At 40.0% G+C, this 14134-nt stretch overlaps 1 pseudogene; it reads left to right on the top strand.

Moving 5' to 3' along the window:
* Nucleotides 1-13079: 13079 nt before the first annotated feature.
* LOC123631014 lies at nucleotides 13080-13208 on the top strand (annotated as a pseudogene).
* Nucleotides 13209-14134: the final 926 nt, after the last annotated feature.

Here is a 14134-nt window from a genome sequence, read left to right as displayed (position 1 = left end):
ACTTATGAGAGCAAACATCCTTGCTTTGCTATTGATCATAAGGGGAAATCATTTGGAAATTTGCCGTTATGTGTATGTTTCCTGTTAAGTTTTTCATAGATGCCCTTTACCATATTAAGGAAGTTCACCACTATTCTTAGTCTGCCAAGAATTTTACCATGTATGAATGTTAAATTTTTATAAGTGCATTTTCTGAATGTATTAATAGGATATGATTTTTCTTCAATAATCTGTTAATATGAATTATATTGATTGATTTTTCTAATGTTAAACAAGACTTGTATTCTTGGGATTAACCCTACTTAATCATGATTGATTATCTTTTTGTATACGATGCTGAATTCTTTTTGCTAAAATTTTGTTGAAGGTTTTTATGTCTATTTTCATGAAGGATATTGGTCTGTAGTTTTATTGTAATCTATCTATCTGGTTGTGATCTCAAGGTAATGCTATCCTCATAAAATGTATTTTATTCCTTGCTTTTCTAGTTTCTGAAAGAAATTTTATAGAAATGGTATTATTTCTTCTTCAAATATGTGGTAGAATTTTCTAGTGAAAACATCTGTGCATGGATTTTTGTTAAAAAGATTTTTTTATTACAAACTTAATGTTTTTTATAAAAACAGGACTCTTAAGTTATCCATCTTTGCTTGAGTAAATTTTGATGTCTTCAAAAACTACTTCTATTTTATCTAAGTTGTCAGATGTCTGGTCATAGAGTTATTTATTTTTCCCTTATTTTATTTTTATTATCTGTAGGGTTTATAGTGATATACACTTTTTCATTCTTGATATAAGTAGCTTATGTCTTCTTTTTATCATTATATGGCTAGAAGTTTATGAATTTTGTTGATCTTTTCAAAGAACTGGCTTTTAGTTTCATAGATTTTCTCTATTATTTTCCTTGCTCAATTTCATTGATGTCTGCTTTTACTATTATTTCCTTCCTTCTGCTGGCTTTGTGTTTAATTTACTCTTCTTTTTCTAGTTTCCTAAGTAGGTATCCTAGATTATTGATTTGAGACTTTTCTTCTTTTCTAATACATTTAATGCTATTAATTTTCCTCTAAGCACTGCTTTAGCAGCTTATCACAAGTTTTGATAGAGTGGGGGTGGAGGTCTGAAAAAAACAAAACAAAACAAAACAAAACAAAACAAATTTTGATATGTTGTAATTCATTTTCATCCTATTCTATCTATTAAATATTTTCTAATTTCCCATGAAACTTTACCTTTGACCCATTTGTTATTTAGAAGTGTTTGGTTTAATTTCCAAATATTCAGGAATGTTACAGATACCTTTTAGTTATCAATTTCTAGTTTACACGTGGTGTGTTCAGAGAACCTACTTTGCATTATTTCCATTCTTTTAAATTTTATGTTGCCCAGAATTTGATATACTGTAATGAATATTCCAAGTGCATTTAAACAAATGTGAATTTTGTTGTTATTTTTGTGTAAAGTGTCCTATAAATGTCGATTGATTCATGTTGGTTGATAGTACTGTTGTAGTCTTCTATATCATTGCAAATTTTCTGTCTACTCATTCTATTAGTAACTGTAAGACTAATATGTCTTTCAGGGTAATCTTTCAGTATATTTGTGTGGATTTGTTTATTTTTCATTTCAGTTCCATTGGTTTTTGCCTCATATATTTTGAAGCTCTCTTTTCAAATAAGTATTATTTCATTATAGTGAATTTACCCTTTTATCACTACATGATGTCCCTTTTTATCCCTAGAAATTTTCTTGTTGTGAAGCCTATGATGTTTGATATTCATGTAGCCACTTCACTTTTCTTTTGGTTAGTGTTTGCATGGTATATATTTTCCATCTTTCACCAAATTCAAGAAGTTTTCAGATAATGTTTCTTCAAATATTTTTTCTGCAAAAACCTCATTCTCCGAATTTGCTAGGACTACAATAACATGAATAATAGACCATTTGATGTTGCTCCACAGGTCCCTGAGGCCCTGTTTATGTTTAAAAATATTTTATCTCTCTGTTATCCAAATTTGATAATTTCTATTGATATATCTTTAACTTCACGGACTCACCTGTTATTTCCACTCTGCTATTGATTTCAATCAGTGAATTTTTGTTTCATATATTGTACTTTTTACTTCTTAGATTTATACTTATTTCTTTTTTATAGTTTATTATTTTGTGCTGAGATATTTTATCTTTCCATTCATTTCAAGAGTGTTCTCCTTTACCTCATTGAATTTGATTATATTATGATAACTGTTTTTAAATTTTTGATAATTCTAACTTCTGGGTACTCTTATGTTTAACATCGGATAGTCCTTTTAAAAATTTTGGCTGATCTTCCTGGATCTTTTTGTTGAGTAATTTGCTATTGTACTTTATTTAGGACACAGAGAATATTATGTTGTGAGATTATGGGCCCTATTAAAACCCTCAGGAGATGATTTGGGTTCTGTAGTTATTGTTGCTGGTACAGCAGGCAATCAGCTCAGTGTGGGTCAGACTGCAGGTTCTTCCTTATCTTTTGTGGATGGTGATCTCAACTGTCAATTCAGCTTTCAAAACTTACATTGTACTGTTTGGGTCTGACTCATACATGTTTCCCTTAGGTACTTGTCTGGGATTTTGACAGGGATTTATATTGCTTTTCAGTTCTCAAAGCCTTTGCTGTACTTCTTTGGGTCTTTTCCACCCATGTAGTCTTTGGGGATGAACCTAGGACTCATGTCAGTTCGTATACAGAATTAGGATATTGTCTTCTCTAGCAGTCTTCTTTCAGGAATTTCTCATACTTTTTATTTCCAAGGGGTTGTTTTTGAACCTGGGGAGTATGTTTAATCTTCTTAGGTACTATAGTATATAAATAATTACATACCAAAAAAGTAAATATTTCTGGGAGCGTCCTGGCCACTGGCCCCACATTTCTCTCCATCTCCACAATTCTGACCCTGCCAGCAAAGAGTGTGATGAAAAAGAGAAGATGTAAGAATAAACTACAATTTTGAGATTAGAAAAAGACTGCTACTTTACCTCAATCAGTGCCTAAGAATCTGTTTCCTAGACCATAAACATGGTATGTAAATGCACTTGTTACCCAGTGACTGTCTCTACCTGCTGAGGCCCTCAGGAAAATTCTGTTGAAAGCAACAGAACAAGATTTTGGAATAAACTTAATTATCATTGGGGAAGTCTGTCCATGACTAGCTATAACCAGGAACATGAATATCCTATGCATTGATTTAAATCTCCTGTTTAATACTATAGAACAAATACTGGCCTTTTTAATTTGTAAATAATATGAGTAAAATAAATTCATCTGCTACAAACAAAATGACCAGATGTTTGAAATTTTATAGAATAAAAATTATTTGTTATTGACTATCATTGCAAATGTTTCCAGAATGTTGAGTTTCACTATCATCCAATTCTACATTCTATTGTACCATGGCCTGAGCTAGAATCCCCTTGGACACACTGAAATTTATGATACAGGATATCACCCTTAACATTGATGAGCTTTGGCTTGATGATGGAGGGCTTGCTAAGAAAGTTGAAAAGCAATAGTCTTTGTAACATTAAGTCCAAGAGTACTGAAATGCCACTGGATTTTCTCCAGGGTTCCTAGACATGAGAAAAATTCCTAGAAGTGAATATTTATATCAGTGATCTAGCATAGACATCTATTCACTGTAGAAGGAAAGAAAGAAAATCCAAGGTCATGGTGTCAAGCGCTTTTTTAAAAAAATCAAAATAGACTAGTTAAGACAAAGAAAGCAATATAGAGAAATGTCTGTGCCCACATTTGTTCTTTGGAGCATTTTTATATTGGGGAAAAAGTAGAACCTAAAAGTTTAATTACAGAAGAATAATTAAGCTAATTATGATACATACACACAAAAGATTAATATGCAGCCAGTAAAAATAATGTTAAAAAGTTTTATTGTCATAGTAATGTCTATGTTTTCCAATATAAAATAAAAAGAATGTATAGAGGTTTACATACATATATTACATATATTTCCATATATACTATGTATATATATTTAATATATTTCCCATTTACACATACATAATATACACACGTGTGTGTGTGTGTGTGTGTGTGTGTGTGTGTGTGTGTGTGTGTATCACAAGCCTGCTTTACAAAACTATCTCTGGGGAATAGTTAGCACGTTGGAGATGTTTTAAGGGCCTTATGAATCAGCTACAAAGCTGAACCTGTCCATTTTTTTGTTGTAATATTAATAAACACAAAAGTTAAGTGCAAAAGACCAAAGAAAGATTATGAAATGAGTCACTTTAATTCTTGGTGAATAACTGAGCTTGACCAAAATGAAATGAATAGCAACCCAGGATCAATGAAACCACCTAGGGCAAACAATGCCTGTGGCTTCACATAAGCCAATGGCTCTGAAAGCTCAGGGAAACAGATGGCATGGCTAGGTAACTCTATTTTATATCGGGGAGAGCAATTTGATCATTTTCCCAATTACCTCTAAATACATTGCTTAGACCCAATCCAGAAATTCACAGAAAATTGAGCTCTGGTGAAATATTACCTTCTTTGTTTTTACTACAAAATAGCTATGAAAGGAAAAGTACAGAAAGAATTACAATTTAAAAAGTGATACTAAAAATAAGTGGGTAAATGCCCATCAAAAGGTGATGAATAAACAAATAGTGATATATTCATAGAATGGAATATAACTTAGCAATAAAAAGAACAAACTATTATATGTACAACAACTAGGATGAATCGCAAGAGAAGACAGACACAAAAGAATATATACAGTATGATCCCATTTATATGGAGTCCCACTATAAGGAAAACTAATCTGTGATGACAGGAAAAGGATCATTGATTTCCTGAGACAGGAGGTTGAGGTAGAGCAAAGGCTGACTGCAAAGGGACATGAGGGAACTTTCTGGTATGACAGAAATGTTCTATGTCTTGATTGTGGTGGCAGTTACATGAGTGTATATATCTGTCAAAATTCATTGAACTACACCCTTAAAGTAGGTGCATTTTATTCTATGTAAATTAATACTTCAATAACATTTATTGGAGTTTTCAAAATAGGTTGTTAACCTGCAAAACAAGAACAGTTATTGCACGTTAAATAGATATAATTATGAAATTCTGTTAAAGGGCCTTTATTTACCAAAGCATTTTCCCACTGAGTGAAGATCTGAGTTGAGTAGCTTAAGATGGTAGTTCTCAATCTCAGTAGCATATCAAAGCCACCTGGATATCTTTTTACAATTCTGATTTCATTGCCCGGGTGGAGCCTGGGTGTGAAGATTTTTCAGAGCTCCCCAGGTGATTGCAGTGTATGGCCAGAGTGCGGCACCACTGATTCCCCTTCACCTGCCCAGGGCTCCTCTAGCAGAGAACGTACAGGGTGGCTAAGCTTCTTATGTACCAGGGTGTCCCAAGTGTTTCCTAAGCTGGGGGAGGGACCTAAGGTCAAACCATCTGGGGTCGATTGAGGCATTGGCCTGGACTGTGCTATTGCAGTGGAAGGTCCTGAGAGGAAAAGCAGAATCACTCTCACCTGTTCACCTGGGCTCATAATCTCCACTAAAATAATTGGCTAGACTCAGCTGGTATTAGAAAACAAAGATGAGTCATTTCAAATTGATTATTTGAGTACAATTGATACATTAATCTTACCACAGGAGAATTAGGTGGAGTTGGATACAGAAAGATTATGTATTTTATCTCCTCAAAATGACAGAAGACAGGAGTGAAATGTGTTAGGACAAAGAAATAGATGTAAAATGCAAACTCAATGTCTTTTACTGGCCCTCTGAAAACAGAGGTGCCAGGCACTTTATAAACATTTTCTAATTCAATCTTCACTATCCTCATTGAATATGCTGCACCATGGATATGATTTTACCCATTTGGTGATGTGGTAACTTAGCCTTAGAGAGATTCTCCTGTCCAAGCTCTCATAGCACATGCCAAAGCCATGACTTGAGAATTCACTTTCTCTAAAACCTATGTGTACTCTTTCTACTATGCTATACTGCCTCCTGCTCTTTTGAAAACTAATAATAATAATAATAACAATAATAGCAGCAATAGAAATAGTAACATTTATTGAGAGTTTTCCATGTCCTAGGAATAGATCTAAGATATTTATATCTGTGTCTTTGGGCTTATACCTGTACCTAGATATAGAAATATAAAAGGCCATTTAATCTTCATACCAACTTTAAGAAGTAAATACTATTATTATCCTCATTAAATATGATACAACTAAGGTACAAAGAGGTTAAGAAATTTTCTCCAGGTCACAAAGCTACGGAACATAGAGGTTATTTAACAATAATCCTCTCCTAAAAACACCTTACCTAACACTGCCAGCCAGGGAAAAGAGAATCTTGCTAACCTTGCTTTCAACCTCAATACTGAATACAACTCAGTACAACCATGATTTTAAAATACTGCCTCTTGCCTTCACACTTGCAAACTTGTGATAGTCCATTTTGACTGTAGCAATAATGGTATATGGGAAAGGACTGGTTATTGTAACTCTGATTTTAAGATCAATTTGAATATTTTTATCCAAAATTTAAAAAAAATCATGGATTAGCAAGCTGGAAAAATACTTCTGACAGCTTCTGCAGCAAGAACAGTCAGGCATTGTGTCTGACATGGTGGAAAGGGGGTGAAGAAAGCAATGCTTAGAGCAAGGATTGTCAGCTGGAATCGACTATGGAAAAATGAGGCTGGCTTTCTTCATCGCGACTGCCTCCAAGCAGCAACCTGTGAGTCAGGGCTTCACATTTCACTGACACAGGCAAGTTCTTACCACACTAAGTCCTACAGGGCAAAGGCAAGCGTGGAAAAGTGAACCGGGTCCAAGTCTGCCTCATACAGCATCAGCACAGCTGTTGGCAGAGTCTCCGCCGAGAAACTTTTATTCATAATAATGCAATCAGAACTGGAAGAGAAAAGCAGAATCCATCACAATGACAGCATTTTTTACGTAAATGTATTTGTGTATACATGCACTCACATCAATGTTAAATATAAGCAGAAATAGTTCCAAAATATCAAAGAGGGATGATTTAAATGATAACTGGTGCAGTTTGCCAACTTAAACTTTCATTGGTTGCACCAAGCCATTTGCAAAACTTCATTTAAAAATGACCTACATTCATTCAGTTGTTATTCACACACTCTCAAATCCACTCTCAGTCTGAGGGTGAGGTCTCAGGGGGCTCCTTACTTCCCTGTCCAGGCTCAGCTGTGGCTGTGACTTTTCAGTAAGGAGGACTCTTGGGGCCCCACCAGCACAGTGGAGGTGCCACTCCACCTCACCCTTTCACCACGCAGTCTTGGCAGGCGAGGGTGACTAGATCGAATCTCCTCCGTGGGCAGCAGGTCTGGCTGCTCCAGTTGTAACATTATTAGAGAAATTCTACCCTTCCTGGATTCCATTTTGCTAGGTAGAATTGGTTTACTGAGCACTTTTTCACATTAGAGTATAGATATAAAAGAGTTCTACTTTTTCCCACTTCTGCTTTTACTCCATCAAATCCACAGTTCCTGTCTCTTAACAACATCTTGGGGAAATTCCAAACTATTTCATCAATTTTCATTATTAAAATTGGTGTGGATCAGTTTTAAATTTCAATTTTGTGTTCACTTCCAAGCTCTCCGCACCCGCCTCCCGCTAGGCCTGCTGCTGAAGGCACAGAGAGGGGAAGGGGAGTGTGCCTGCTTTGCACACCCTCTGCCTCCCTCTGGGCACCGCCTCTCTGAGCTTCTCCAGCTGAGGAACAGCAGGAGAAGCAGGGAAGGAGAGTAGAACCATCATCACTTACCTGGCCACATGAGACTGACTCTTCGTGTTGACTACGGCTCCTTCTCTGGCCTTCACCTCTGGCCCCCAAGACCTCAAGACCCAGTGTTGGGCCCCAAGTGCTTGCAACCACAGGGGTGGGTTCTTCACAGAGGCTTGAAGTTTCTCCCTATGCCATGGTTTTCTGAAGTCCAGCTCCATCTCCACACTTCCATAGCCCCCCATCATCCCGGACCCTCCCGGTGTGCTCCCCATGACCTCTGCTGCTAGGATCCCTCATCTAGCAGGCATCCCTCTGGGGCAGTGCGTCAAAGCACCAGTGTAAGCTCAGCCACCTTGTGCAGCATCCCCTTGACTGACAGGCTCATCTTTGTCAAGCCAAATGGTGGGAGTAGTCAGCTTCCCTGTCCTCCCCCTCCCCACTCCCTGCTGTCTTTCCCCCTGCTCAATAGGCACAGGGGCCAATCAGCAAGGTCACTGCCCAAACAGAGAATAAAAATCTCTTATTGCAAAGCAGATACCTCCAGCCTTACATGTGCTCTCAAGGACTGCACGTTTTTCTCTTTAGACAGGAAAATGCAAACCTCCTTTCCTCCTCTGCATGGAGGAATAGGAAAAATCTCTCTCTCTCTCTTTCTCTCTCTCCACCCCCCCCACAGTGCTCCTCCCACAAGACTGTTGACAATGATCACCTCCTACCCCACTTTTCTCATTATATAGACAGGAGGGACAGTAGAGCTGGGTTGTAACCAGGTAGAAGCAGAGATGCTTCTGCTGCATTTTGATAAGCCCTAGATTGGAAATGTTGGGCCTGGGGTTGCCAGATGAAATACAGGACTTACAGTTAAATTTAAATTTCAGATAAAGAACAAAGTATTTGTAGTTATAAGTATGTCCTAAATATTGCACAGGACATTCTTATTTCATGACTATTTTTTGATATAAGTATATGCCATGCAATATTTAGAACATACTTATACCAAAAATAATTTATTGTTTATCTGAAATTTAAATTTCACCAGACACGTATTCGTGTTTGCTGATTCTAGGAAACTTAGTTGAGTCTTGCTATGGATTGAATGTATGTGTCACCCCAGATTCATATGTTGGAACCTAATACCCAATGTGATTGTATTAAAAGGCCAGACATTTTGGGAAGTGCTCTCATGAATGAGATTAGTGTCCTTATTAAATAGGTTGACAGGAGTACCCTAGTCCCTTTTGCCCTTCTGCCATGTGAGGACACAGGGTTTGTCCCCTCTGGAGAACTCGGCAACAAGGCACCATCTTGGAAGCAGAGACTGAGCCTCACCAGACACCAAGTCTGCCAGTGCCTTGATCTTGGACTTCCCAGACTCCAGAACCATGAAAAATAAATGTCTATTATTTATAAATTACCCAATCTAAGGTATTTTGTAATAGCAGCATGAGTGGACTAAGACAGGTTCCATATATTACTCCTTAGTAATTCTTTTCGGAATGTGGAGTACTCTTGTTTTCAGCTTTGGTCCATAGGGAACTTTCCGGAACAAGGAAAAAGACCCATCAGCAACCTCTTTTATTTCCAATTTTCTCTTCATGGTGCCAAGTCCACTCTGTGCTCTGTAAGCTGTGCTCACCGCCTGGAGTCCCAGACAGTTTCCACTGAGATCTGGGGGAGGTGACAGGGCCAGCATACTCTTCAGGCAGCTCTGCTTGCTGGTTGCTCTGCTTGCTGGTGCACCTGGACAATTAGGCCCTCAGGCACTTTTAGCAGATAATCTGCTGGTTTTGCTTCTTCAGTCCACAGCTTCCAGATTCTTCAGCAACTCAGACACATTTACATCCACAATTATAAGCATTCGTGTCTAAAATGGGCTTGATTTGTTCCACCCCAACTGGCAGTACAGAAACCCGATTAATTGAAAGCTGCCTGATAATAGGCCCTAAAGGAGGCCCAAAGTAGGAGCTTGGCCACCATCACCATGCAGTCGCCAAGGTGGGCAGGGATATCTGGCACCAGCCAATGTGTGACTGACATGCAACCTGGACCACATTCTTTGGCTTGAGTGCCTCAAGTTCAGATCTACTGGGATCAAATATCCTGTCCTCTGCACACTTTCCTCCCATTGACCCCTTGTAGTAGACTCTGTCAGGGTCCCACCTAGATCCTGTGGGGTCCCTTTTCCTATTCCTGGGTGCCCCTCTTCCAGCTTCTGTTCTATTTGGTTTGGAACAGGCTACCCCCATGACAGCCTATGGACAACTGCTCTTGGGCAACAAAAGCAGAAACACCGGCTCCCACCTCTTTCTTCTTGTGGGACCTCTGACAAAGGACTGGTGGGTGAAGGACAACAAGAGCTCAGTTTCCTCCCTCCTGGGGAAACAGCCCTGAGGTGTCATTTACACTCTTGAGCTCCCCTGAATGTCCAGACTGAACCTGCCCTCTGTTGAGGACACCTGGCCGCTGGGTGGTGGTGGGGGCCAAACTCCTACTTTGGGCCTCCTTTGGGGCCTGTTGTCAGGCAGCTTTCAAACAGTGGCCCCATTTCAATGAGGCTTTCCCTGTTGCTGCTACCCTGTTTGGCTTTTTCTCCTTCCCTGCCCTACTTCCCACACTTCCTTCCTAGTTTCTCCTCATACTTCCCTAGTAAGTCCTTTGCACATGTATTCTTATCTCAGAGTGTGCCTCTGTGGAATCCATCATAAGACATTCCCTTCTGACCAGGAGATAGAATAATACAGAGGGGGCGAACAACCCAGGAGAAAGCCACTGTCCCTTGAATTCTTACCCATTTCTACCACCACTCTCCACTCATGCACTCAAGCTCCCTCCCACTGACATTAAATTAAACTACTCAGAATAAAAGTCTTGACATATTAAATAAGAAGCTTTCATTTTTGGAATGTTTATATGAATAGATTTTTTTGGAAAGGAAAGGACATTTTAATATACTTACAGATAATTAGCTCTAAGAGGAAACTCAAGAGTTTCAAAGTCATGATTTTGGCAAAAAGACTTGAAACACACAAAATGAAAATCTAAATTATAATTTTCTAGAGTAGTTAGATAATTGTGTGAGAACGTTGAGAGGAGGAGAGTCACTCTTAGTAGACAACTTCTAAGAATCCTATGCCTCACTGATTAAGCATTTTAATGAAAAAGTCTAACTGAAATCAAGGGCATAGGCAGTCAACATTTTTTTTTTAACTTAAGAGGATTATACTTAGGCATCTTGGAGAGTTATATTCTACAAGGAGCCTCCGTGTGCCCACAATTGAGTTGGAATTGACTCAAGGGGCATTATGGGAGAGAAAGGAAGGAACACCACCTCTCAGGAGAAAGCAACCAGCTTCCTCTGCCTCCTTTATAAGCCAGGTGTCTTAGGTTGGGTTCCTCAGAAGCGGAGCCTGAGGCAGGGATTCTTGGGTGTGTGATTTAGTGAGAGAGTGCTTTCAGGTGAAAATTGTAGGGGAATGAGGGAAGCAAAATAAGGCAGAAAAAAAAAAAACAGGTAAAAAGTGTGGTTTTAGGTGAAACCTAACCTCCACAATCCCATGCTGACCTCTGGAGTTGTCCTGCCCAGAAGCAAGGGGGACTGGGCTCTTGTGCCCTCAGTATCAGTCCTTCACTGGCCATGGCTGCCTGGTGGAGGTGAGATGGGGTGGGAGGTGTAACTACCCACTATGTCTGGGTATGGCAGCCTCAGCCAAGGAAAGATCTCCTCTGGAGAAGGGGGCAGCTGTTAGCTGCCAGCACCCACAGAGGCTGGGAGTTGACACCCCAGTCTAGAATAGGGATGGGGGTGTGTACCATGAGCATCTACTATACCAGGTTACCTCAAAACCTCAATGTCCCAGAGGAAATGCCACTGCAAGGTGACTTGCTAAGCTGACCTAAATGTCCCCTCCATGTTTAGTAGTTTTCCAGTAATTTTCTAAAGAAGGAAACCTAATCCTCAAATCACTCCATTCTATAATTACCCAATGCTGGCGCCTGACTGAAACCAAATGATTTTTTTTTTCTCTTTTGCAACTTAATGTTTTGGCCTTTATTAAAAGATGTGTATCTCATCCTCTCCAAACTTCCCTTCCTCCCCCCAAAGCCTCACCCAGGCTGCAGCATTGCTCTGAGAATATGGAATCTTGTTCCGAAGAAGCTAAATGTGGTGGACTGAAATCTGTTGTTCCCCTGCTCAGCAGAGGGACTAAGTCCCTGAAAGCAGAGATGAGCAGTCCTTTCAGGGTTTTGCTGTCTTGATACTGAGATTTAAGAAAGGCCTTTCCTGCATTTGAGGATTTCTGTTAAGTATCAGAAATCATGCAGCTTGGTCCTGTGGAAGACTTCAGTCCCAGGAGGTCAAGCTGAGAAGTTGCAGCATGGCGGCCATCTCTGATGAGCCCAGGGAAAACCGTGGATGTGTCTGCACGTATCCCCCTCTCTGGAAACCCCCCTGAGCATACGCAGGGCCTGTGGAAACACTGCCATTCCAGGTCTGAGGCTGCGAGAGAGGGCTGCAAGCTGGGCTTCCCTCAGAATCATTCTCTGATTACAAGAAAGCCTCAGGCACGCCCAGTAAGTTCAAGAAAGTGCCACGTGGGACATCCTAGTCAATTCAGAGCCTTTTCAAGCTAAATAACCACACTCTGAAATGCTGTGTTTGGAATCCACCAGCTGACTTCAGAAGAGAATGAAAGGGGGCGGGGTACATCCCCTTTGCCTTCACTCCCCGGCAAGACAATTGTGCTACTTAGCTCTGGCCTGCCTGTTAGAATTCACAGGCCATCCTCCCCCCACCGTGCGCCTGGGCTGGGGCGGGAGCTCTGTGTTCCCAGGACCATTTTCATGGTAAGGAGCATGAAAAGGAGGATGGTGGGTGGTGACTTTTGTTTGAAATGAATTGTGTCTGGGAGCTTTTGATGAGCAAAAAATAGACCTATTTATTGACCTAAAGCCGTCCATGAAATGGGATATGATCTCTGGCACAAAGAATAGAATAGAAAGTCCCCAATATTGTAGCTATCTAGAGATAAAAAAAAAAATGTCTGGGGCTGAGAAGACTTTATTTCTTCATCCACAGTCCTGATGCTGAGCTTCCTGCAGAATGCAGAACAGTATTATCTTTTTCTGGGCCTTGGATTGAGACAGAGATAGAGAGATACAGATATCTAGCCAGCTGTATCTACCTAGAGATGTAGATTTTTTTTTTTTTTTTACTTTAATAGTCCTTTTCTCTTACAGCCACTGTGAGACATGGGGAGACAGCTCACTCCACCTTGCTAATAACTGGCATCATCACTTCTCAGCCTTTTGGCTAAGAGCAAGTATAGTATCTGTTCTTAGTCTGATAATAATTGGCATCATTTTATGAGCGCTTATAGGGGTGCCACATACTATGACAACGTTTACCTGTATTATCTCATTAAGTCCTTAAAGCACCACACTAAGAAAAACCAATTAACTATATCCACATTGAAAAGATAAGGAAACTGGAGCTCAGGACATTACTAAGCTTGCTCAAGGCCACACACCTAGGAAACAGTGCTAAGATTTGAACCGTGCCCAGTCTGAGCCCAGTGCCTTTAGTTCTTAACCGCCATTTCATTTCATTAAAGAAAAGCACACTCTAGAGAGTAGCCACCCTTCAGCGGGCACGCGGGTGGCTTCAGAAGGGAAAGCAAAGGCAGCAAGACACTGAGTGCACTTTAGCATTTGAGATAATTTCTCTTAAACGCATCAGGCGGCTCTGCCATCCATGCTGTTCACAGCTTGAGTCTCAGGGTGGTTGTGGGATGATGGAGCCACCATGATTAACTCATCTCTGCCCCTCATCCTTTAGTCACCCACTAAATATTAATACAATGGATTTGCCTTTGTAATCACTCGTAACCACTCTTTCTCACTGTATTTCTCCTCCACTTGGGGCTCAGTCTTCATCTCCTCCTATTCAGATTGCATGTACATTTCCCCCACTGGTGTCTCTGACTCAGCTCTCTCTCTTTCCTCATCTTGTCTGCCTGCCCACTGCCAGACATGGCTTCCTAAAAATAGTGTGCCCAACATTTCACTCCCCTGCTCAAACACCTGCGAGTGCTCTCCAGTCCTCATTGGCCTAAGCAAGTTTTCTGCTTTATAGTCGGTCCTCATCTCCCAGAACCAATGTCCATCCCCAGTCTGTACCTTTTTCCACCATCTGCCTGCCTTGCACACCAGGCCACCTTTACCCACACTGTTACCTGAATCATATCCAAATGTCAAGGTCAAGTTCAAGTCTCACTACACCCATGAATGTTGTGCTATAAACCAAACCATCCAGTCCTCAACTTTTCTATAGATAAGAGAGCTATTG

The sequence above is a fragment of the Lemur catta genome, chromosome 1 (genome assembly GCF_020740605.2).
Source record: "Lemur catta isolate mLemCat1 chromosome 1, mLemCat1.pri, whole genome shotgun sequence".
Lineage (NCBI taxonomy): Eukaryota > Metazoa > Chordata > Mammalia > Primates > Lemuridae > Lemur > Lemur catta.
This window is presented reverse-complemented; position numbering and strand designations above follow the sequence as displayed.